This window comes from Ambystoma mexicanum, chromosome 7q (genome assembly GCF_040938575.1).
Source record: "Ambystoma mexicanum isolate Mex_15411 chromosome 7q, UKY_AmexF1_1, whole genome shotgun sequence".
Lineage (NCBI taxonomy): Eukaryota > Metazoa > Chordata > Amphibia > Caudata > Ambystomatidae > Ambystoma > Ambystoma mexicanum.
In genome coordinates, this window is record NC_090941.1 from 123,721,965 (window position 1) to 123,744,617 (window position 22,653).

Here is a 22,653-nt window from a genome sequence, read left to right on the forward strand (position 1 = left end):
GCAAGGGCACTGGAGAGAACGATCAACTGGACCACGGACATACTCTACAATATGACCTTAGAGCAAAAGGCAATAGGATTGGTAGCACTCCAAAATCGGATGGCATTAGATGTCATCTTGGCAGAACGAGGTGGAGTATGCAAATTAGTGGGGTCCGCTTGTTGTGTTTTCGTACCAGACTCCTCGCCAACAATTTTTAAAGCAATTCAGAACTTGCATACTCTCAGTTCTGAAGTCCATATCCCTGTAGGAGACTGGAACCTTAATACTTGGTTCTGGGATTCTTTGCGATCTTGGGGTTGGAAGGTGCTTTCCGTTATCCTGGTTATTTTAGGGATTCTGTTATTCCTTTGTTGCTGTTTTCAATGCCTCCCAAGTATATAGGGCATAAAATATATACCCCAGATACAGCACCTAAAGAATTCATGTTACAAGAGGTTCTCATGAACGACCTTATGGCTATAGACATTACAGACAATGATGCGGAATCTATGGATGATAACACATGGAGTTATTTTCAAAAGTATCAGGAATAATGTTTAGCACTTGGCATAGGCCAAAAGGAGGGTCTGTCGAAATCGAAATAATATAATACCTCCTATCGCATTGTTTGAATGTATGTTGGCCTACGCCAAGTTGTCTAAAAACATTGTGTAAATAGATTCCGCGGCAAGGTCTTGACCTTAATGTATTGTGTAAATCGCCATCTTGGGTTTAGCTGCCATTTTAGGTTCTCTTGTAGTGTGGAAGTCACCCTGAACAACAAAATGGAGGCCGAATGACATTTCGAGTGGGATTTTGGCCGTTGTGACCTCCGCACACATGAATAAGTAATATGCCCGCAGGCCACTTGTTGGGGTCGCAAACTGAGACCTTGTCCTATCCCTGACCTATGTGTAAATGAACAACTGTGTCAGCGGAACTGATCAAAATGCATACATTATGGGATTGACCTGGCAACGAACTCTAGGCCTGGATCTAAGAATGGTTAACCCGCGAGGGGGTTGGCCAGAGCTGGATAAAAAGTATAAAAACCAGAGTATCCCAATGTACGGTCTCTCACACTAACACGGCGAACTACCGTTGATAGTTCGTTCTGTTACTCTAGGGCCGAATAGCTATCCGTTTGTCAATTGACTTTTGGTAATTGTTGTATCTTTTGAATAAAGCGCTTTGTATGTTCTTTGTAACCTGTGTTGGTGTGCTTCCCGGCCTCATATCAATTTCTCTGTTTCCACAATGGTTGATTCAAGGTCCATGAGTTCGTAGTTCAGGTTAGATAGTCATGGGTTAAATCCCTAAAATAAAAAACATCATGTGGCCCATTAATGAGCTACCTTGCTCGTAATTAGTGAAGTGCACTTTACCAGTGAATAGAGAGAGCTATTGATTGTTTAAAGAATATATAATTTCCCGGGCGACTTTAATTTTGAACTCAATGTTGTGAACTTACAAACTGGGCTAATTCGTTGGAGTTTATTGGTGAAAAAGAGCGTTAGACCAGGCTTCATATAAATCAAACATGGTCATACAAATTGTGTTTGCACGCCACATGTGCGAGTGTTTAACATAGTTACTTGAAACTAACGATGCGCTAGCACTCGTGCTTATCGGTCTTGAACATTAAACATTATCGATCATGCCAACACGTGTTTACCACGTGTGGTTGCATTAGGTGAATAAGCCCCCCTGCGGGAGCCCCTCCAGCACGCTTACCTGTGTCAGCGTGTTCCGTATCAAAGAGTCCCCGTTCGCTCTTTGCTGTGTTACTGTTATTATTGTGGCCACGATGTCTGGTCGGCTGAGTCCTACTTTTGTTTTCACTACGTTCGTCTAGTTCGTTTATTTTTAATATTAGAACGCTAATATCAATTGTATGATTAAGGACTTCCTTATGTGTTAGATGAATTTAGAAAATTAGAAAGCAATTGTAAATTGCTGTCTGGATCGAATCACAATTTGTTAACGTTTCCAATTAAATGACATATTCGGACACTGCAATTTTTCTTGAACTACAAGTATATATTTCATGTTGTGTGCTATTACCAATTTTGGTAATACATGTTAAAAATGCAAAAATCAAAGTGGATGCCTGAGCATCTCTGGTAGTCCTTTTATAGTTTCTAATGTCGCGGCCATATTTTGGGAAAAACATGATTGTAAAACGTGGGAGTCGTGCTCCCTTACTACATTTTACGGCAGAATGCCAATCTAAAAATATTGTAGCTTGAATGGAGTGGACATACGTTTTTTTGGGGTTTTAACGGAGGGAGGGTTTCTTCATTAACCTGTGTTAAGTGTTACAAAGACTTAAGACTGACTGTAAATGGTTACAAAACCTGGCATGTGTCTATGAGCACTTCTCAATGATATGAGACATACATAACTTAAGGTTGTCTGTAAAAAAAGTAAAAAAGTTCAAACCTGGTATATAAAGCATGCTTTTGTAATGTATTAGCCTCTGTCAAAATAAATGTTAGAAATTACAGATGGTGAAAATTAATTGCTGACCAATTCTTGCTAACTTTTGTACAAAGATTGTTCTTTCATTTGCTGTTAAAGAAATGAGGCCATCTCATGGTCTGAGTTCAAGCCTCTTTCCACTGCACGAAATTTGCAGATTAATTTTGCTTCTTCTTGCCTCAATTTAAATTCAAGGTCTCCTCCTCTTGGTCCCAGGGTCACTTTTTTAAGTCCACTCAGTCAGCAATCATCAAGGAAAGGGCGCTGAGTTCCACCTGGAAGGGAACCCAAAAAAATAGGCTCCTCACACACACAAGGCTCTCTAAAACGATCCTGCAACACATGACGACATATTTGCACATCACATACACTGGCAAAAAGTTAGACAAACGCCTAGCTAGTTTAGAACTTTGGAAGATGTACCGAGAGGAGAAGGAGGAGGAGCCACCTTTAGATTGGATACTTAACATATGCACAGTGGGGGGTGAAACGCCTTATGCACCACCCGCCCCATCTGAAACAAAAAGCGAAGTCAGTAAAGATGAAGGATCACATCCGCTGAGGGAACTAAAAGCAGCCACAGAATATAGCAACCCGGCATATGAGTCACCGACGCAAAGTAGTGACGGAAACCCAGAGAACCTCCAACGTCCTGAGGGACAAGGAGAGACGCGAGAAAGAAAAAGGAGACCAGGCACAGGCAACAGCATCACTAGATACAGATAGAGAGTTAAAGAGATGGAAAGGAGATGAGGACAGAACTGATGAGATGGCATTCACACAGAACGAATGGATGGGAGGTCAGATTCTATTGAAACTCGATGGTAAAGGCATAGAGAACATGAGGCAAAAGGGAGAGCCAGATGATTCAAAAAGGAAAGAGAAGGAAAAGGAAAAAGGATTGAGAGACGAAAGAATCAAGAAAAAAGATAGACAGAGACGAGAGCAGTTGTATCGTGAAGAGCAAGAAAGAAAAAGGCGATCATAAGCAGAGAACAGCTAATGATCAGGACAGGCAAGAACAAAGGAGAATAGAAGAAGAAGAATGGGAGAAGAGAATAAAGAGACGAAGAGATGAGGAAATACAAAGGGCAAATTAACGTAGAGATGCAAAGAAACAGGAAGAAGATAGGGCCATAGAGGAAGAGAGGAAGCGCAGAGAGAGAGGTTAAAAAACCCAATCCAGTAGTACACTGGGAAGACATAGAAGAATTATTTCCTGACTATGATTCAGTATCAGGCACATCTAGGTCAAATATGGAAGATGACTTCAACATCAGAAGCATCAGAGAGACGACCGATAGATTATATGACGAAATGGGGCTAGAACAAGGGATGACGAGCATCTGGAGAGCACTCAGCTATACGATACTGAGGACGCCTCCCGAAGTAACATAAATAGAGATCTGTCCCTAGATAGGTTGACGCTAAATAGGAACGAGGAAGATGAGAGGAATTACACGAGTTGGGCACAGACAATATGAAACGCAGAAAGCGAGGACTATGAGGAAAAAGAGGAAGAGAGAAGACATGAAAAACGCTTCTCTGGAGATTCTAGTGGATCTGCACCTAAGGCTTCAGAGTCGGCCACACAATCAGACTGACACAAAGGAGTGTCTTACGGTCAGAGGGGGGTGTCTCCACCACCCTATGTGAGCAGACTAATGACATTGCCAGGTAGAGGGCGTTGCGGGAATATTACCACTGCAGTGGATATGCAAATGATGAGAGAAGAAAAGGAGTGCCATGTGTTGTAATTCCTGTTGCTCGAAAAAGGAGGAACAAGGCCACAGTATATACCCTTGCCATATATGGATCAAGAAAATCTGAAAAATAAGCTTACAAAGTTAACATCGGGAGCGGGATACATGAGTTATAAAAAATGATAGGAGGAAACACGTTAGCTATAGGGGATATTAAGGGTCTTCTAATTGCAATACTTGGTGCTAGAGCTGAGGATGTATGGACACGTGCAGGTTACCCTGGCGTGACTACAGTTAATACTGCACATGATGGAGCGCCATTTAATAATTGCAGAGCCATGGTATGTAAAGCATTACGATTGCTATACCCAGATACTTCTGGCATGGGAGCTATAATGACACGTAAAATGAGGGAGTCAGAGGATCCTTTGCTTTACATTCAGAATTTCCAAGATGCATGGGTGCTGTAAAACTTGCAAATCTTGGGGGAAATCCATGCCCATGTTTTACCATATATTATGACAAGAGCTGCCAGATCAGGTTCAGAAGCAGCTCAAGACATTGGTAGGAATTGAAGCCAAACCGTGGTCTGAAATACAGTTGACCTACAAGAGAAAAATTGCAAAAAAGAGGATGCACGAAAGGCTGAAGAGGCAACATTAGTGCAGAAAAACTGGTCAAAATATGCAATTGAAAGAACAATGATAACCAGAACATATGGATCAAACATGCAGCAGGCCAATAATGTAGGGCAGGGTGATGAAGGCAATAATGGGTTCTAACCAAGAGGAGAGGCTTTCGAGGAAGAGGATGGCAGAGTAATCAGGGAGGTTTCCAGAGTAATCAGGGAGGTTTTTAAAACATGCAAAATGGCAATTGGGTCATGTCAAATTGGCAAATAATGAGACCACTGCCAATATGTTAGACGTGTGGGATGACATGGCACCTAGCACGCACATGCAGAAGTCAAGACATGGTGCAAAACGACCAAGGAACAAGAGTAGGGATGGTGAATCCACCTATATTTTTACAGCAGAGTAGAAGTGGAGTTGCACAAAATCACACTGTGCAACAACAAGCGCCAGGAGCACAGCAAAGCTTGCAACCTCAGAATATGCCACATTTTCCGCAAGGACAGTCCCAACAGTCGCTGATGCAATTGTCACAAATAACAAGTACAGGACAGGTACTGAATTCTGGAATGAGAGATAACACTGGTTATGGAGGAAGTCCATTCACTCAGTATGGGACAAAGTTATATATGGATTAGGACAGCTCACTGGGAAACCTGATGTGTTCTATCCTATCAGTGACACCGAACCCTCATGAGGAACCAAGGGTAGATGTCGTTATAGGGGATAAAGAACATTCTTTCTTAGTTGACACAGGGGCAAGACGCTCGTGTATACATGAAGGCAAGTTTTCCTTGTCCGGCGATGCCATAAATACTCAGGGCTTCACAGGAGCAACAAGTCATGTTCCTTTTACAAACGAACTTCCAGTTTCTATAGGAGAATGTGACATGAACGTGCCACTACTGTATTCAGGACAGACCCCAATAAATATATTGGGACGAGAAATAATGACGAAGTTAAGCATGACAATCTCATTCACGGGGAAGGGCATAGTATGTTCAACTACCGGAATGCATTATTTGAACATATGCAAAATGTTTAGAGCATAATCAGGACAAATGGCTATGAGAGCTGTTCCATTGGAACCAGAAATATTCGCGTATGGAGTGTGTATAGTAATGGCAGGGCTACCAGGCCTTGCAGACAAAACCCCAAGGACCCCCGATGAGTTTCTGTTCAGGCCAAGAATACCTATGCATGAGGAAAAGGGACAAGTGTTTCCCTTGGCAATAAACACAGCTATATTATGAGGAAAAGTGGCTTTGATCGATTGTTGTAATGACAAAGGCAGACAATGGTGTGCAGTGATCGCCATTGAGGAAGGATACAGATTGACTGACATCACTGATGATGATCTGTTCAAGAGCAAACAGGTATAGACGAAACATTAGTTGAGGTTAATCTTGTTTATTGGGTGAAGATGATCAAAAGAGATGTGCCTCAGAGAATGATGCTGGCACAAAACCGTCCTGAATATTTTGATGACGACATGGCAAAGGTGCCTGTCAGTGTGGACTACAGGCCCTTATGACGTAGGCTTGTTGAAAGGAGTCAGAGAAGTGAGGATTAAATTGAAACCGGGAGCAATTTTACCAAAAGCACGACAGTATCCGATGTCTAGGGAAGCAGGTGAAGCGATTTTCAAGACAATTTCCGCCATGATGGTGCAGGGTATTTTGGTGACATTAGAGTCGTCATGCAATACTGCAGTGTACCCTATAAAAAAATCAAAGGGAGGGTCTTGGTGTTTAATCCAAGATCTAAGGCCGATAAATGATATTATAGAAGCAGAGTTCTCTCGAGTCCCTAACCCGTCCACAATCCTATGTAATATACCCATGAAGGCAAAATATTTCATGGTGATTGACTTGAAAAATTCATTTTTCTCGATCCCATTGCACAAAGACTCACAATATTTGACGTCATTCACGTTCAGGCAAATGCATCTGAAACGCACAAGATTACCTCAGGGGTACTGTGAGTCTCCTTTGATTTTCAACAGAGTCCTGCAGATGGACTTAAGCAATATCGCATTAGAGAGTGTTGTCTTGCAATATGTTGACGACATCTTAATTTGCAGCATGACAGAGGAAAAGTGCAGACACGATTCTATTCAGCTATTGACTATATTGGCTGAGAAGGGATATAACTTTGAGAAAGAGAAGTTACAATATTGTCAGCAATAAGTGCGGTACATAGGCCAGCTAATCTCACATGAGCGGAAAAGGGTTACTCCTGAAAGGGCTGAGGCCATATTAAACACAGCCAGGCCACACACGATAAAACAGATGGAGAGTTTTCTAGGATTATGCAATTATATCAGGGCATGGGTCTTTGATTACAGCTCTTATACCAATCTCTTGTTACAAGCCCTAAAGAAAGAACACGTGACGAAAGACAAAATTGAATGGACCAAAACCATGGAAGAAGGGTTTGCTGAACTCAAAAAGGCCATTTGCACGGCACTAGTTCTAGGAATTCCCAATTATGCAGAGGAATTCTGCCTGTTTTCACACACAAATGGTAGTGTTATGACGGCAGTACTCACACAGAGAACCACATTGAGGTACAAGCTCCTGGCATACTACAGTGGGAATTTGGACCCAGTAATGAGGGGTCACTTCCTGTGTGAACAAAGTCTAGCTGCCGCAGCGTTCGCCATAGAGAAGGCTACAGCCATTGTGATGGGATGCTCAATGACGTTGTTTGTCGAGCACACATAATTTGCCATTGTAGAGAAAACAAAAGGCACATTGACATCTCAGAGAGCTTCTGCTTATGAAGTGATCATATCAAATCCATCGATTAAGATAATTAAATGTAAGACATAGAACCCAGCTATGTTTATAGCAGAGCCATTCACTGATGGAGAGCCAATCCATGGCTGTGCGAACTATGAAGAATTCTATGATGAAATTCCCAGAGTGAAAGAAAATGCATTAGCAGAAGGAGAAATTGTCTTCATTGACGGTTCTTCGAGAATCGATCAAAATGATTGACAGAGATATACAGGCACAGCCTTGATGAAGCACACTGCAAATGGATAATTTTGGGTACTCGTTAGTGCAGGATTACCATCTCATTATTCAGCGCAAGCTGCAGAATTATTGGCATTGATCCTCGTTGTCGAGAATCACGCAGACCAGGAAGTAATGGTGTACAGTGACTCTGCCTATGTGACGTCAACAGTGTATGCAGGCCTAGTTCGCTGGAAAAGGAGGGGCTACCTCCGAGTGGATGGCATGCCAGTGCAGCATGCAGCCTTATTGGATAGGCTCATTAAGGCACTACAACTCCCAGTGGGCATAGCGGTTGTGAAATGTGCCACCCACACGAAAGGAACAGATTTTTATCTTACGTGGAAATCAAGCAGCAGACACGGAAACCAAGCATGTGGCAACCAAAGATGAAATAATAATTAATGTGGAAATAACTGATGTGCATAAGAGAATGACTGTTGCATGAAGCGAACATGAGGGTTATATTAACATGGGGCAAACCTAGTTAATGGAATTCCAAGGGGAGGCACCACAGGAAGAAACAAATCTTTGGAAGCCGCAAGGGTGTTCTTTAAACTCCTCCTGAAAGGGGCCCCTTGGGGACCCTGACGTCTATGGAAACAAGGCGAGTTACCACGCACAATAGAGATGCCAGACACAAGGTTGTATTCCCAAAGCTAGGGTTTTATTGCAAAGCAAAAGTCTCAGTTGGCCAACTCGGTCTCAATGTCCCGCGACGTGTATCTCTAGACCTCGAGGGACGCAAGAGAGTGAATTACGTACATCAGTTACATATATACAAAATGCATATCAAACAATCAGCTATGACATGTATAACACCCCTCTTCATTGGGATTCTTTGAACTTGGTGTGATGATGGACATCTCCGACCACTATGACACCTTCAAATATCTATTCTAGTAAGAATTTGCAATTTGTGAGTGCGTAGGCATCTTTCGGTTATTGAATAGAACATAGCGCTTCTGTTCTTGAAAGCGACCTACATGCAGAGGTGGTTGCATTCCGGACCTTGCTATTTATCAGCTGCTATTCGTGTCCTGGGAGCCAACATGCTCTTAGCGGGCTCAGCAAAGGGGGGCCGTTAGAAAAGCATAATTCAAGCCTTTAGCAGTATTATTCTAACATATTCTACCATATAACAAGACTGGCTGGCAGCTGTGAAATGATTAAATGCCCTGCGGTTCTGCTTCAATGCTACATTAAGGAGGGAGCCAGGCATTCTTCCTGGCGCTGCCTACGTTTGTGTTTCAGTGAAACTCTTGTTATCCTCTCGGCCCTGTGGCCTTGTCCTTTTCATATACAGACAGCAATGTTTCACAGTCGAGCAGTGTAAGCGGAAAATATACTGCGAAGCAATAGGCACAGAAAGCAATGAGCAATGGTTAGAAAACAAAATGGCGATTCTTGTTACATCAAAATGGCCGTTCCTTGGAACACTCGAAAACCTATATTCTGTCGTATCGTGCATGAGGCGGTTGGCCCATGGCCACCAAAATACGTTTTGGTCTCGAATTAGATTTCTAGACTGACACTCTGAGAGCTTGTGGCGACAAGACAGCACTGGTAAACCAGTGATGCCTATAGCCCTATTGAACATAGCACTGGAACAGTTGCATTATCCAGCGCACATGACAAAAGAGAATCTAGCAGCGACTATTGCTGAAGACTGGTTTATACCCAACTTAGCAGAGCACGTTGCATTTTTTATGGTGTACTGCATAATCTGCCAACAGTTCACCGCTGGGCATACACTACAAGTAATTAGAGGAGTCATCCCAAGGCCCAATTGACCTTTTCAGCACTTGCATGTCGATTATGTCGATATGATTCAAGTATGTATTGGTTACAAGCATCAAATTGTTTTGTGTGTCCATTCTCTCGATGGATAGAAACAGGTCCATGAACACACCCAGACTCTACCCGTGCGGCCAAATTTCTGGCGAGAGAGGTATTTCCCGGATGGGGAGTATGTGAGGTCATGAGGTCAGATAATGGTCCTCACTTTGTTAATGCAGTATTCCAACAGATTAGCTTGCTGCTTGGTATAAAGCACAAGTACTCTTGGCGTATCATCCCCAAGGTAACGGAATTTGCGAGAAGCTCAACGGTTTGTTAACGGAAAGGATAGTCAAGTTGAAGATTACTCTAAAGAAGGTATGGCTGCACTGCCTTCCACTGGCACTGTATGCGCTCAGAAACCAGCCTGGTTCTGACCACCATTTTACGCCGCATGAGATAGCGACAGGCAGAAGGATGCACACACCATTGACACCCCAAGATAGAGCTAGAGGTGATGCTCAGCCAACAGGGGACGTTTTAGGATCAGAAATGCAAAATTACTTCAATTGCATGACATCTTGTCTTACTGTAATTTCAGGACAGCTGCAGCGATGACAAAAAGGGTGCAGTGCAGCACAGAACACAGAAGGATAGACTACAACAGACCCAATTCAAGATTTAGACTACCACTGTTGTTCCCTGGGGACACAGTCCTGGTGAGAAACCACATGAGGAAAAATTGGGACAAGCCAAGGTTCAACGGACCATTTAGAGTGGAGGACATTACTTCCTCTGCAGTCAAGCTACAAGGACAAATAACTTGGATCTTCCTGGGTGATATCAAGCCATACAACGGAGAAGGCCCCCTTCCCGCACCCCAATGCGTAGAGACTACAGACGACGGGGAAGAACCACAGCACGTGCAGACGAGATCCATGAAAAGGAAGAAGGACCCATGACCAGCATAGCAAAGGCAAAGAACTTTTGTGCAAAGTTGTGGCTTCAATTTGGACATTTCCTCTGGGCAAAAAAGGGGATAAGGACATAATAACGGACACTCTGTGCATCACCTAGGTGAAGAAGAAAAATTGCAACCATAAGCCACAACATAGTCTGTTGACTTTGAACTTTGGACTGAGGCGCACTCAAGCCTTGATAAGAAAAGGATATGCCAAATTTTGATCGAGGACATATAAGTTGGAAAAGAATACATTATCCAGACTGTTTTCATACAGGAGACATATTTGGACTCTCTTATGGTGTCCCACAGCAGTGAATTCACTAAAGACGTTTTAATTTACTTAGTGTTAGTATTGAGATCGTACCCATCGTTAGTGGGAAGGCTCACTTACAACACCACATTTTTTCAAGATCCTGAAAACGAAAAGAAAATAAGGAGGCTGCTCATTGTGATTGCCGATAAGTTCCTTTTGCTTCAGGAATACAGTGAGGACAAGGTAAATGTCCCCAGCAGAAGAAGCAGGGAATAGGCTTTTCAGCGTGCTATTCTTTCGCTTAATTGAAGACTGTCCAGATCTTGTTGGGAGACACACTGATGTCTTGACATTGCTTCAAGATCCAGCAAACACAGAACGTTTGAGTATAATCCTGAACAGAATCATAATTCAGGTTGCTCTATGAGCTCTTTGAAATCACCGAAGCTGCTCATCGTAATTGCCAAGCAGTTTCTTTGACAGCGGGGACAAGACAAATGTCCCCGTTACCAGAAGATAGCAGACTAGCAAGCAACAACTTCTTTCTCCTGATTGAGGACTTTCCATAGCTTGTGGGGAGGCCTGACGGTGTTGACGTCCTCACTTTCATCCGAGACCCAGCGAACTCTACACCGATGAGCATGCTCCTGCATGGTATTGCAATGCAGGTTGAACTTTCTAATCATCATTAGAATTTCCAGAGAAGACTGTAAGACATTCCGCCGAGGGACAGATCGAGAAAGTGTTGCCAGAAAGCTTCACTCTTATTTATGCTGACAAGGACATGACATGTGTCTTGGAGTAAAACCGATAACAGGCATTGTCTGCGAGCTTGTTTATTTTGAACACGTAAACTAGAGACTTGCTGAACTTATGACCTTATTTTGACATTTTCGTTTACAGCAAAGAGAACTGTGTCCAGAGATAAGAGATAATCCATTATTCAGGCAAAGAAGGACAATTGTTCCAATACCTGCAACCTACGAGCAGAGACAGCGGAATCCAGAGATAATATTACCTAGAATGCATTAAAGAGTTAGTTTTCTTTCCTTAAATGATCAAGATGGGCATCAAAGGCAGTAATGTTGTCATCCCTCAGGAGGAGAGACACTCACATTGTCCCAGAACTAAGTGTTGTAGGTTAACTTATAGAGGAATCATGTTCCTATGCATTGTATTCTTCATTGTTTTACTGTCACTGACGATTGAAGCTGCATTTTATATTGGTGCACAAAGTGTTCCGATTCCAAGGCACCCACCTAATGATGTACGCATGAAACCCACGAAGGCACCCAGACCTTTAATAGTCATTCCAGTCCCTAGAAGTGCCATGCGCCTGGCCTTGTGGCGACAGTGGAATCTGTATTGCCTCAAAGATCAAAGGAATCATTACACTAGAACGCGAGGAGCATTCTAGTGTTTTTGTTTTGGTACCCGCATCGAACACTCTTAAGCCCTGCCTTAAGCTCTCTCGTTGCGTTGCAACTTTTGCGGAAACCCTTCTGCGACTTTTTTTGTGCTACGCTAGTTTTTTGTCTTTCGGCTTGTATCCCCTTATGTTCTTTCCTCCCGGTAACCCCCCTCGTGGGTGTACCGTCTGTTCTTTGCTCCCTCGCCCTTTCCTTGGCACCTCCGCCAGTTGTTCCTTTCCTGTCTCCTCCCTCTCTCACACGGACTCACTGTGTTATCCGTTCTACTTCGCCTTGCTCTCCCTCTCTCTTTACTGTATTTTCTCAAGTGTGTTCACCTCTACTCCGCCTTTGGTTCTTTCGGTCTAGCAGAGTCATCCTCTTTGCTGGCTATCTTCAGTCTTAGCCTTCCCGCTCACCTTGCAGTCATAAGGAGACCACCTTCCTTCGCGATTCTTCACCTTGTTGCAGCTGACAGGGTTTTTTTTGTGCCTGGTACAGCTTTTTCCCCCGTTCGTCTCTCTCCGGAGGGGAGTTCACAGAGAGGCCGGGTTAGAGGTTTCACTGTGGCTTCTCCCTGGGAAAGGCAATCAATAGTACATTTGTTATGTTTTATGAAAGAACCCGTAAATTACAGAATGATACAATCATTGTTTCTTATAAGCAGGCATAAATGTGTCTAGAAGGCTTTCTGTCAATTGGTACAATTGGTAAATTAGGTAGCCTCTACGCAATGTTACTGTTTGATACTCTCTAATATCTGTAAGTGTGACACTTAGCACATGCTTAAAAAAGAGATTGCGTGAATTTCGCTATGAACAAAATATGATCGAACTTGCATCCAAAGCTCATAGTGGTCATTATTGTCAGGTACGAACCACTCGTACCAATTTACCTAAGTATATTACAGCATATCCTAGCGTGAAGATTTTTTGAACCTACCTATTGATGAAATTCAATGTATCTGTGCATTAGAAACAATGGGTGCTAGGCTTGGTGTGTGCAGCGAAAGGCGTTACTGCCGTCTATATGGTAGTAACGTAATTGAGCCATTAGAACATTTAATCACTGCTTGTGAAAGTTAAGAAATAAAAAGGTACCAGTTTTTAAAATCTTATAATAATATGTTTGATTTTAATGGTATTGAGAATGTATGGTGTAAATTCATGTTGGGCGATGACATTAATCTTATTTATTTTAGTGTGTCATTTTATTTGAAGATTGTAGACATTTTAATAGACCTCGTAGGGCAAGATGTTATGTAAGACATGATTTTAACTGTGATTTTATTGATTTTAATGACGTTTCTGTCCAATGTGGAGTATGCAGTATGTGTTGTTTGTCTGTATATAAAGCTACTTAGCTGTAAGTATACTAATACAAATTATCAAACTATCAAAGAGTCATTATGCCTGCTGACCCCTCTTCATGTTGAGAGATTGCCTTAAGGAATCCATCTTTTGGCAGATAATGTCCCTTGTGGCAAACATTTCATCATGTAGAGATTGCCTCAAGCAATCTGTGTCTCGACGGCAGGATTTCTTTAAGGCCAACATCTCTGCATGCCAGCATTTACTTGGGGAATCCATGTCTTGACGTTGTGATTCCCTTGAGACCAACATCTCCACATGCAGGTTTCCCTCAAGGTATCCATCTCCTGCCGCTGTTAGTCTCTTGGGGCCAATAACTCATCATACAGGGATTGTCTTAAAGCCAAACTGTCATCGTGAATTGCCTGCCTTAGTTGTTGCATGTCCTCTCTCCTTTCGTGCCACAATAGGCAGAGCTTGGCAGTGTGTGCAGCATTTGACAAGATGACATTATCTTCCAGGTGATGGATGTGTCTAGCCATCTCCTGCAGGACATCACCCCATTGGGCACTTGCATGCAGCAACCTCTCCTCCCACTCTGAGTGTCCGGCAGGCACATGTCCACCACATGTGCGACGCCTACCAAACAGGGATGCCGAAGACCAGGCATATCGCAGTGTGTGCACTGTCATTGGTTGGCAGTCTACAACCCTCCGACTGACACCAGCCTCCGATGCTGCCTATGTGATGGGAAAATGCAATCTTGGAGACACTGGAGTCACCATTGATGCAGGGTTTCCCACTGCCAGGATCAGGATCTCCTGGCTCTCCTCCTCTGACTCAGCAGCCTCAAGGAACTCAAGGAGTTCCATGGCATCCAGACTACTTTGCAGAGTACACTCTACCATGTCCCTTGGTATGCCCTTCACATCAGATTCAGCAGCATAATCGAAAGAGTCGGCAGGTGTGCTAAAGATGGCCTGCAACCCACTCACCACGAACAGCACCTCGCGCTGCTCTGGTTCATGGTTGTGCCTCACCGTCCTCCTCCTCCTCCTATTTCTCTTCCCCTATGTCCTGACCTGTACAAAGTCAGACAACAATATTCAGAGGCCTACCTAGCTGGATGACCATGCATATGTGAAGTCTAATGCATACAGACAAAATAGGGCCAGCAAAGTATACATCACACTTTGAAACGGGGCATTCTTAAATGTGAAAGGCACAGGTGACTAGCATTCAATGCTCTGTGTAATAATATTTTATGCATAGTAGACCCTGCATCAAACCATGGATTGGGGGAGTAGGGGACCATACATACATCCCTACATGTATGAGAGTGGAAGGTCTATCAGTAGATGAATGTAGATATGTGCTACATTGCTGAACCCCTTCTCTATTTCAACCATACTACTTGCAAAATATGGCAGTATTACGTTTCCTACTGCAGAACCAACCTGCATGGAGGCATTTGTGTTGCCAAAATCCCCATTACACCCTCCACCACATTGGCCAATGCCAGATGTGTGGTTACCCATGCTCACATGCATCTCAACTATGTTTAAGCAGAGTGCAACATGGATATGACCACTGGGAATTTACATGGCCTCTGAGGAATCAACATTCCAAATGCGGAGTTAATAGCACTCAAACATCTTTATTTTATATATTTTTATTTTATTGGTCATTTATAAGGTGCTTATAGATCTGGATTAGAGCTTCTAAGCGCTTGTGGCCCGTCATTGCAACTTCTGTTTGGAACATACCCTTATGCAACTTCTCACTGACAATGTTGCTCATCTATGTCCACTGGCAGCCAGGACCAGTGAATGGACAACTGTGACATCGTCCAGCGCTTGGTGTCATTCCTTATGAGTCAAAATGTGTGTTCACAATGCACTATCCACATGCATAACTCTTTGAGTGTGTCCAATGCCATGTGTCTTGCAGGCCATTGTCACATATATGTATATTGGTGTTGCTAAAGAATCCTGTATACAGTAATGTGTCCTGTAAGATCAATGTCAACCGCAAACAGAGTTCAAGCATCCACCTTCTAGCATGCACAACAGGTAATGGAAGTGACCATGGATGTATTACTGTAGTGCTCATGGATGGATGAGAAGGACCCCAACCCAATGTAGGACAATATTTGATAGCATATTATGTGTAAATGAAAGCATATATGACATGCACACATGGCACTTACCTGATGAGGCTGCATGGGTCTCCATGCCTCTCACCCCAACCACCTGCTCACTACTGATGAGGCCACTAGCAACCTCTTCAAATAGAGTCAGATAATCCACATGTGGGAATCCACCTCGAGTAGCCTGGGCAGAGGCCACATTTCTGCCGAGCTTCTCCTTGGTCCATCACATAAGGTCCCCCATTCTCTTGGGGTCCTCTTCTGCAGTGCGCCTCTCCACCCCACAGGCATTGATGGGATCTGGGACCTCCTGTCACATTCTTCACCACTAGGTCACAGGAAGAGTACTGCCGGCCCCATGATACAGGTTGACCTGGTGTTCATCGACATAATCAGTGCGGATTATTAGCTTCTCATCTGTAAAGCGCCTGTTCCTTGATGGCCCCGTCTCATTGACCTGTGCCTCTTCGTGGGGTGCTGCCTGTTTGTGCTCTGCATGATGGCCCCTCTCGGCACTAGTGGACCTTGGTGGTACAGGGCCACCTGTAGGCACACCACCATGTTTAGCAGATGGACCCTTCTTCTGCCCTCTTCCCCATCCTCATCCACTCTCTCTCCATGGAGCCCTCTCACTCATGGTGCAAGCAGCGTTCACAGCAATGTACCCAAGAAGTCTGTGTTGTACTCCCAAGTATTGCCTTCTCCACAGATGTCTGGAAATATGCATTGTACTCCTTAAATATCGCTGCCTCCAACCACACCAGGATATCCACATTCTACCCCCGAAATATCTTTGCCTCCATGAATTCTGGATGCAGAAATCATGCGCAAAGGGCCCTTCCTCTGATTTTGTCACTGCTGCCTTGTGCATGGAGTGTAGCAACCTGTGCCTTGCTTTTTCTCCTGCCTTGTGCCATATCTTGCCTCCTCCAGACTTATTTTGCCTCCATACATCAACAACTCCTGCTGCCTAGTAGTCTGTCACTGCCTGCCGACCACAGGCACTACCTAGGAGTGCCTTGTATTCCTCCTTAGCCTGTTCCTCTCTGACCCTCCTTCCAGGGTCTGTGACCACCTCATCTGCCAGATAAGGACTTCCACTCTTCAATACCACCACCAGAGCTACACAGCACACATAGCCACGCCCAGCTTCACCCCACCAGTCTCAGGTGCACCATGTCTGGAACATGAACCAGCACCCCCAAGGCAAGAATGAGTGCTGAAAACTTCTCTGCTGCAGAAGTTGGCATCCTGGTGAGCAGGTCCTGGCCCATTAGGATGCCCTCTTCGTCCTACACAAGCAGCTTGGGATGTATGGCCATCAGAAGATCTTGGCGGACATCACGGTTGCCATTAACGTGGAGGGGTGTGGCTGTTTGTACAGTAGACCATGCAAAGAAGTGCTGGGATGACCTTAGGATTTGGAGCCAGCCGAAGGCGTCCCTTGTCAGTGCCTCTGTGGATGTGCACTGTGCAGGATGCCATCGAGTGTCACCCCTTCACCTCTGGATCTTGGAGAGGATCCACCCTGTGTTCCATGCCCAGGTCCTTGACCTGCAAGCATGCGTCCCGGCTGCGGTGAGTACTCACACAGTGTACATTTCCAAAGATTTGTTATGACCTGCATCAGTATGCATGAATTGATCAAGTTAGTGTATTCGACTGCATTTGTGTTGCACAACCTTAAATGGCTTGCAGTCTCATGCCGACGCTGGAAGTATGTAATAGCACACATCTGTGAAGTGGACAGGTAGAGGTATGAGCTCAGTTGCCTGATTGAGATTTGGGGGCATGTAAGGTACATTTATGCACACTCCTCTATGGGTTGTTCCATTGTGTGTGATGATTTCAACATCTCCACTTAGCAGCTGAGACTGACACATGTGTACGGGTGAGAAGTCATTGTAGTTTTTTGCATTTGACTATACAGATATACCTTGGGACCTATCAGGCCACTGAATGAGGGGGCATACATGGTATGCCATCATGATATATGTTCATGTTGGGAGCAAGAGCATTGCTGCTTGATCGTCAGCATCAGGTACATGTACGTGTCACTTGCTTTCTTGCTTGACTGTCAGGGATACATGTTGGAAGATGTAGTTGGGTGCATATGGTGCTACAGACACATGTCGTCAGGGGCCCTTTCCATTGCCCTGCCTGCAGAATACACTTGGGTCACTGCTTCATTTTGATTGTGATATGAAAATAGTTGTTGTCATGTGTACATGGCAAGTCATCAATGTTCTATGGTCACATGTGCATGTCTCATCATTGTGACTTGTCCTTTTGGCTTCAATCTGAGAGTGGAATCTGTCAGATTTCCAAGCATGGGCCGCTGTGTGTGAGGAAGTTGCTTCTTGACTAATGCTTAAAGCATGCTACTGATGCACTTGGGGAGAGTACACATGCATTGGCACTTATAATTGATCCCTATGCTCTTTGTTTCCTTTTCCACAGTTGCAGTGTTTAGAGAAGTGGGTATGAGCTGTGCTGTAGAGCTGCATCCCTGGGGCAAGGCCTCCAGATGCAGGAGACCCCCTGTACGCACAATTGTATCCACCTCCTCTGAGGGCGATGTGCCTGGGGGAGCATCCCATTCTGATGGCAAGGCTGCTGAGGAGGGGGCCCAGGAATCCATCGTCATGGTAGACACTTCAGCAGCTGAGGGACAGGGTGGGGATGGTGACGTTACCACACAGGGCCCCTAGGGCATGGAGGCATAATTGGAGGTGTCTGGGTTGATGGTGGAGGGGTGGGAGGAGAAGGCCATTGCAGGCTTGCCCACAGCATCAGGTGAGGATACCAAGGTGGACTTGCAGGCTGCACACCTGGCCCTGACACAGGAGGCTGTACAGTCCACCATGGAGATTTCAGCACAACCATCTGCTGCAGCACTGATCATCTTCACTGATGCATCCACCCAGACAGAACCCGCACTTCTGGCCCATGTGGCCATCTGGGATTCAGTGCTGTCACTGCTGATGTTGTGCAAGCAATTTATGAGCTGCTTGTAGAGCATCAAAGGCAGATGGGCTGCCTCTTGCCCCATCTGGCAGAAGCACTGCTTTCCGGTGGCCACTTTGGACAGGCCATTGCTATGGTCCCCTCCTCCTCATCATAATCTGTGCCCCAATCAACCTCAACTGAGGCCTCCATGCCAGCTACCACCATTGACTTCTGTGCCTCTGTCCCATCAACGTCCAATCTGAATGTGCCTGGGGTCCTGATGAAGGTGGACGTCTGTACTTTGATTGATGAGGTGGTCACTGAGCCTGCCCAGGAACATACAGTGGAACAGGCTGTGCAGGAATAGCAGGCACTTGATGGCAGTGCAAGCGCTGTACTACCCGACGCAGACTGTCATCCTGTCAGAGGGAGTACCTGCGCCGCAGGCACAGTGCCACGCAGCAGGAGATGTTCAATCAATTCATTAACAAGCTTTATTTCGGCTAGCTGCCATAAAAGCAAAAACAAACAACACAATATAGCACTTAAAATATTGAAATCCTCAATTAAAATGTCATCAACGCACAGAATAACAGATAAAAAGTATCCAGTGAGGCTCACCACACAATATAAAACACATTCATAATGATAATGAGTGCATCCTTCTTATTCCCCCCACCCCCACTTAATGGGCAAACAAACAAAACATTCTCAACAAATTCAATTGTGCCAGGGCAAAATGGGCACCAAACATTTCCCATTCTGTACCAGACGTCTGTTAATGGGGCTAACGAAGTGTGTTAAATTTCATCTTCAAATAGAGAGCACGTGTAAAAGGTTGCTCAACGCAGCTAGGTAGTTTTCCCTGCCCCACAAGGCAACAAAAAACTCCATTACGACATCAACTGTAGGCCATCAGATAGATGTAAAGAGGATACTTCTTCCCAGTATTTTTTTTAAATGGGATTTTGAGTATTCCCTCGTGCATTCCATGGTTCAGACCATCCGTTGCCCAAATATAATTAATATCTGATATAAGTAAGCCAGGGCAATGAAAAGGCCCCTTTGTAGCTCATTAAATCTCTGAGAGACTCACGCAAATGCACTAGCTCATCATTCTGCCAAATACATTTTGGCCCAAAACAATGGTGGTTTAATAGTAACGATATCGCTGAGGCATCTAAAATCTAATTCCACATAAATCCAATTATTGGGGGTACTCTTTGGAAGCATAAGGAGCTTTTTCTTCAAAGGATTTTCAGCTGTAGTTAATCGACCTTGCTATGGCCCCACAATTCTGCACCATAACTGGCATTCCCAAATCTTGCAATCTATTCAGCTATAAAACTGGGTACACAACTGTATTCCCAAATTTCCTTGTGAAATTTTCAATTGCTGTAATCTGACATGAGAGGGAAAGGTGGGATTTCTCAACATGTTTGTCCCATTTCCCACTGCTCACTAGATGAAAGCCAAGGTAATAAGGAAGGGGTCACCCTATGGATTCTACACAGTAGGTTGAATACTAGCAGCAGATGTTGGACCCAATAGCTAAATTCGTACTTGAAAACATCTTAAGGTACCATTTCCGGTTCTGGGGCTTTGTAAACATGCTGAGTTAAGACAGCATTCCCTACTTCCTTAAGGGTAAAAGTTAACTACTACCTATTCACTACTAAAGAACATCAGTTACGCCCATTGTGATCAAATGCACCATCCTTTCTTCCTTTTACATGGTGGAAAAATAACCATACCAACTATCAGGTGTGACAGCAAGTGCAGAAGGCTGAACCTTCATTATTTATGCCCAAATAAGCCAGTTTCCAAAAAGCTTGCTGATCCTTATTCTCAATAGCAACATTCATCCATTCCCATTTGAAAATCTTATAGGCATTTTTCTTTTGAGCAAGAGGTTCCTTGTATTCTTTCCTATGAGAAGATCGCCGCTGGCTTGCTAGTAGATCAGTTCATTGCAAATCATTTAAAAGGGCGATTTTCTTCACCCTGCAATCAAAATCAAACCAAGGTGGAAGTACCCCCTATTTATGGAAGTGCTTCCAAAAAGAAACTGGCAATTGTAACATCGTGATCAAGAGTAACCCATTTAAGCCTCGTTCGATTATCGGAACAATTAAGCATAATGGGGTCTGATAGGGACATTTGCTCTGACTCAAAGCTGGGATGCCTAAGAACAAGCATCAGGGGAGAATGGTCACTTTCAGATTGGGGCAAAATATTAAGAGTTTTCACAGCCTCCCAATTGGGGCGGTCCAAGACGATGATATCAATATAACTTTCAATAATGCCCCATCTGAAGGCACAGGCCGGTTGAGCATCACTGTCTACACTGACATTGCATGCTCTAACACCCACTCTAAACATAACTAAAGCTGAATCAAGTGCGTATTTGTGTTGTCAGGCTTTCTTAGATGTAACTAGAGTTGGTATATTCCAAACCTCATCCTTCTCTTCCATAAACTCAAGCAATTCTGCCTGCAGTTCCAATAGGAAATTAGAATCCCCCATCATGAGAACCACATCAGAGCTCAAAACAGAGGACATCCAGACTTGCAATGTTGGTTCTAAATCAAACAAGGTCAGCATGGCACATTTGCAATAGGGGCGATTAGACACATTAGCTAGAAAGAGATGATTACATTCCCTCATCTGTAAGCTTAGCCAGAATAAATCCACATTCGCGTTAGCAAGTACTTTACATTAAGTCCACCTTTGAGCCATATGGCTAAACCCCCCTGGGCCGCTGTAACGCTCACCTGATTCTCGCAGAGGCGCCGGTCTTGACTGGGCGACTACCGTATCTTCAAAGGTGATGTGTAGCACCCGGTTGGCTCTTTGGGCTGGACCTCTGTGCACTGTATGCCTGACGTGTAGAGTAAGATGTCTGCAGATAGAAAATATGGGGTTAATGAACTGGGGTTATTGGGGTGTCCCTATCTCTTTCCTCTTCTCCTCTCCTGTAGACCACCAAAGGTTAACGCTCTCACCTTAGGTAAGTGAATGCCGAGCTCTCCATCTGCCTCGGGGCAGGGTGCTGTAACCAGTTTCTTCACTGGATAGGTAGCGCAGGCCTCTTGACTTCAGAGGACTGCTGTCCGTCGTTTACTGCACGAACGGTAAGTTTCGAGTCATTCAAATGTCTTTAAAGTCTTTAGTAATGATGTCTCTTGTTTTGCAGGGTTCCGGCGATGGCGGATGACGGGCTGAAGTGAGTTGAAGATGGAGCCCGTGTGATGAATAGAAGCGCCTGGAAGCACGTAAGTAAGCGCTTGTTGCCTGCTTCACTATGCGCTCTAACTGTCTTTTTATTTTGCAGGTACGAGTTCGGAGCGGCTGCAGGGTGCCGGAATACCCACTGGATTAGATGTGGAAAGGAGTAATGGCACGTGAGTATTAAAGTTCCCCAATGTCTTTAAACGCACCTTGTTTTGTCTTTCAGATGCGGGATGCAGCGCCGAAGGCCTCCGGAGCGTGCGAAGAGTTGGTAAACTTTTGTCTTTCAGATGCCGGAATGCTAACCTGTTCTTTCTTGTCTTTATAGGTGTTGCTGAAGACTGGATTCAGGATGGTAAGCCTTTGCCTTTCAGATGCCGGAATGCTAACCTGTTCTTTCTTGTCTTTATAGGTGTTGCTGAAGACTGGATTCAGGATGGTAAGCCTTTTTCCTTAGGCCCAGGACCGGATGCAGAAGACACGATGAGCGTTCTGCTGCAGAGGTTGCAGAATAACGCAAAGCAAGATTCATCCACCGGGTGTGGTTTAAATAGCCTCCTGTAGTGCTTAGGTGTCTCCTTCCACAGCCACGCCTAAGTAAGAAAAGAGTTCCTGGTAAGAAAAGAGTTCCTGCCTTCCAGAAGAGTTCCAGTGTTCTGAATCTAGGGAGTGGCTCCAGCCCCACCCAACAGGAAAAGTAGTTCCAAACAGAAGAGGATCAGAGGCTCAACTGGCAGGCAAGTAAGCAGCATGGTCTGCTGAAGGTAAGTCCACCCAAGCATTATGAGCCC